The sequence below is a fragment of the Pinus tabuliformis genome, chromosome J, assembly GCF_031772625.1.
Source record: "Pinus tabuliformis cultivar Carrire ecotype Pingquan chromosome J, CPIR1, whole genome shotgun sequence".
NCBI classification, from domain to species: domain Eukaryota; kingdom Viridiplantae; phylum Streptophyta; class Pinopsida; order Pinales; family Pinaceae; genus Pinus; species Pinus tabuliformis.
In genome coordinates, this window is record NC_142295.1 from 1,382,188,725 (window position 1) to 1,382,193,352 (window position 4,628).

Below are 4,628 nucleotides of genomic sequence, written 5' to 3' on the forward strand. Positions count from 1 at the left end.
CTTTGAGAGAGAAAGATGCAAATGTGTTGACCTTGCGGCGGAGGGGATGGTTAGTTACCCCTAACAGTCTGGTGCACATGAGAGTCATTCAATGCAAACCCTTAGGAATCGACGAAAATAATCAAGGCATTTTTGGAAGCTAAATCGTACCATCAACCCCATTCTCGAGAAAATTACACAAGCCTAGGTTATAGTCATCGATGGAGTTAATCAATTCGTGCTGATTATTCAGAAGCAAGGTCTCACATTTAGATACAAATCCATGTTAGGCCATATGAAGGTATGAACCTATAAGAATGTGTTGGACAAATTGACTCATAATTGATCTCTCATAAGATCCCTTATGATATTAAAAGTTAACCCAAAGTTAAACCAGGAGTAAATTTCGTAGGATTCTCTAGAACCTGTATTTAATTGATAGTTCATATGTCTTTATATGAGGTTGGATGGTGACATTACAACGATAGTGAACATCACAATTATATACATACTTACTACAAATTTTGTTCAATATAAAACCATAGGGTGTTAATTTCTAGTTTTGAGCTACATAGTAAATGTAAATAAAATCTTTCCTTCACTATTGTGTCAAATTATATACATAATTTAGTTATAAATCATTATATGTGTGTGAGACAAGATTTTTAATTATGGAGGCATTTCTTCACTTTATCATATAAATTCTTTATGTGTAAATAGACTTTGTTACAGTACCTTTGGTTATCAACATTACATACTCATAAATTCATGACCCATTTCATATGACATTTCTTTTTAATTAACCAATTTAATGAAAAGAGCCTAACTACTTTGAAATGTGAATATTACTAAGTATATTCTATATTCTTTGATCGAGATTAAATTCACTTAATAATTAAGTGATAGTTAAATTAAAATTTTAAAAACTTTATTCCAAAAATAAATACACTTGTAGACATAATCATAAAAGAAGTAAAAAAATAATGATATATGAATTTTTTAGGATTTTTAATATATTGAATTGATTTATATATTTTAAAATATATTGAGATATAAAAAGTGCATGGGTATTGCTTTTTAAGATTTAAAATAAAAAATAAAAAAAATATAATTTAATGAGTGTTAACTCATTTAATTTAGCGTTTTGTGGTTGTGGAAATACATGTGAGGTGAGATAAAAATTATGAAAAATATAAAAACATTAATGATTTATGTTTTTTTATTTTAATATTTCACAGTATTAAATTTATTTATTTAAAAATGTGTTTTAAATAATAATATATTATAATATATTATATTTCAATTAGAAAACAAAATTTAGAAAAATTAAAACAAACTTTAATATTTTATAATAAATATGGTTAAATATATTATAATTTTTAAAAATAAAAATAAATTAAAAAATAATAATATTGAGGATGAGTTTTACTTTAACTATTCTATATGTTTTAGGACCTTTTAATATATTTTCAAATTAATTTTAATATTTTAATATATTAATTTTAATATTAAAATTATAAATTTTAATTGTGAAATTTACACGATCCAATTTTCCAAAAAATATTCATAATATAAAATATATTTTAAATAATCAAAAGTCACTAAAATAATATTATTGAAGTATAAAAAAATATCCCAAGAAAAAATATTTAAATAATAATTTAATCCTGTTCCTAGTTCTGGTTCATCAAAGCACTGTGATGAGTGTGAGAACTCGATAAGGTTGTCTAGTTGTATAAAAAGGAGTTATTAGTTGCATCATGTTTTTATAAAAACAAAGATATATAGTCAAATCATATAACTTCACAGATTCTGGTTGGAACTTCACACAATTCAATAAGATTGTCTAGTAGTATTAAAAAAAGTTCTGTTATAAAGAATTTTTTCTAAGAGTTGGGAAATCTGTTTTGAGTTGTAATGGGAGGTTGGGAAAGTTTTTGGAGTTGAAGACTTTTTTTTTTTGAGTTTCCGCATTCCCTGGAGTTGGGGAATACAAAACTTATAGAGAAATATGCTGCACTGCCCACAAAACATGAGCCTAAGTTGAAACCTTGGCATAAAGAAACGCCAAAGACATCCTTCACACAGATATCCTTAATTGAGAAACTTGAGCAATCTCTTGATGGGTTAAGGAAGTGTGTGGGACCTCGATGTAAGGGTGATATGTGGGATGTTATGCTGATGAGTATTCCTTTTGTTGTTAAAGTATATATATCACAAAAGATTGTGTGTGCACACTCAATGCTTAAACATTAGAGTTTCTTTACTTTTTCTCTTAAGAATAACTAGAAAAACATATGTAAAATTGTTCCTTTGTATTTTTAAGCCAAATTGATTCAAAGACTCGTCATGTGTCATAATGTTAATATTTTATATATATAAAATGGACACATTTAGGGAGAAAGATACGGAAAGAATATATTTATAGATAAGAGAGATTATGTAGTTATTATTTATATATTTAAATTGATTTTAATATTTGAATATTTTGATTCAATATGTTTTTTTATTATTATATAAATTATATAATTAAAAAAATATTTTATATTTTTATATTTTCAATTTTTTAGCAGTTTCCAACACCCGTATCCAAGTTCTCCCAACATTCTCACGTTCTAGAAACTCGTGCAACATAGAAAAAAGAGATTTGTTTTTAGTGTCATTGTTTGGATTTCCTCGTGTCTGAATCAGGTGGAAAAATTTGAGGTTAAATTTTGATTTGGGTTATTGAAACTTGTTTTTTGATTATTAATATGGATTCAGTTTGACTGTAGATATGGATTCAGCATCATGAAAAACCCTGGGACAATTTGATTGTGCAGTCTTACCCATCAAATTTGATTGTGCAGTCTTACCCATCAAACTTGAGATTTCAATAAATTACTGTCAGATCATCAAACTTGAGATTTCAATAAATTACTGTCAGAATAAAAATAGAAATACATTGTCAAATCTACTTCCTTTTGTGTGTGAACGGAATGATGACATACTCCAATGATGACATACTCCAGCCACACCGCGGTTTTATTACCATCGCTCATCAAACATCCTTTTTGTTTAGTGGTATTCTCGTCTTAATTAAGCATTCCCTTGCTCTTCAAGTATTCCACACCGTCATCGTAGATCTCATCAATGCCACATTTGAAGGAGAAACCGCTCTCCACCAATTTCTTCGACGAAATGTTCACCTCCCGGGTCTCAGCTCGCACATCCTCAAACCTGGACGTATACACACAGACATTCAATTGCAATATATACGCATACATGCACATATTCAGACGACAGGAAAAGGCAATACATTACTGATATTGATACTCACTGGGTTGGGACATTGTACTGCGGATAGCGTTTTGACAAGTAGCTTGCGAGGTCTGAGATGGAGGTGCTGATTGACCAGCAGATGTAGCGGCCTTGTGCAGAGGGGTTCTCCATCAAGAAAATATGAGCACTGCAGAGGTCGTCAACGTGTACTATTGAAGACATCCATATAACGTCGTCAACTGCTTCAAATACCCCGAGAGCTGTGGGATGCCGATGAGGAGTGAGAGGGCCACCTGAAGAGTGCCGGGCACGTCTGGGGTGATGGAAGAGCCCGCGACAAGCACAGGAATGATGGTCACCACATCCAGATCGTACTCCTTTGCGTATTGGAGCGCTGCTTGCTCTGCCAAAATCTTGGAAACCGCATATTCCTGCACCCTCAAATAAATCATGTCCATTAGATCATAATGAAACAAGGATTTGGAGATCTTGTAGGTTATGCGTTAAAAATTTTGGTGTATGTAGGTATCTACCTACCCACCCAGGAAGTGGGCTTTTTAGTCGGCAGGGAATCAACGTCCGTCCAGAAGGATTCGTTAACGCTCTGATTCTGCTCCACTGAGTCGTAGGTCATAAACGTAGCTGCAGACGATGTTAGCATAACTGTTTGGGCTTTTGTGCACGCCGAACACTCAGCGTTCCCTCTAGGGCCGGCCTTATCACATCGTTCTGCTGGAGGACGAATTAAACTAAATATATCAGCATTTCGGTGTATTTGGTCCACGATGCATTTCAAAATGTAAAGGGAGATTTAGAGGGGTTTATCTCTGGATTTTTGGCTGTGGAATCCATAGGAGATGTGCATGAAAAACTCCTTGGCAACCGGCGACGGCGGCGTCGAAACTGCCGTCTTCCGATAGTTCAGCTCTGAAGAGCTTGAGCCGTTCAGCACCTCCGGGAATGTTCAAGAGATGGCTCACCCTCGCTTCGTTCTCTGTGCGTCCACCCAATAATATACTTGTTAAACGTACTGAAATAAAAGGCGGAAAGCTTTCTGGAGAAGAGGAGATGCAAACCTGGGTGGCGCGTTGTAGCACTGACAGTGTAACCCTTGTGGAGCCGTCACGCAGAAAGTTGTTGGTTGACGGCCTTTACAATTGATGGTTTCAGCGGCCATTTTGAGGAATAATGGGTGCCTCCTTTTTCCTTCGAACATTATTACGAGAGAGACCGTTTCCCTGAAACTTTACAATCAGAACGCAAGCGCCTCCATGTAAGGTTTATTTCACCACATCTACACTTGTAAATTGTGGACGCCAAGCGTTCGGTCAGGTTGATACATGTGAAAAAAGTTCTTCGGTATGAACTATAATTATTTATAATATTTT

General features: G+C 33.4%; 1 pseudogene; it reads right to left on the bottom strand.

Annotated features, from left to right (window-relative positions):
• Positions 1-3,053: 3,053 nt before the first annotated feature.
• LOC149232504 (putative anthocyanidin reductase) lies at positions 3,054-4,417 on the bottom strand (annotated as a pseudogene).
• Between the last annotated feature and the right edge of the window lie 211 nt (positions 4,418-4,628).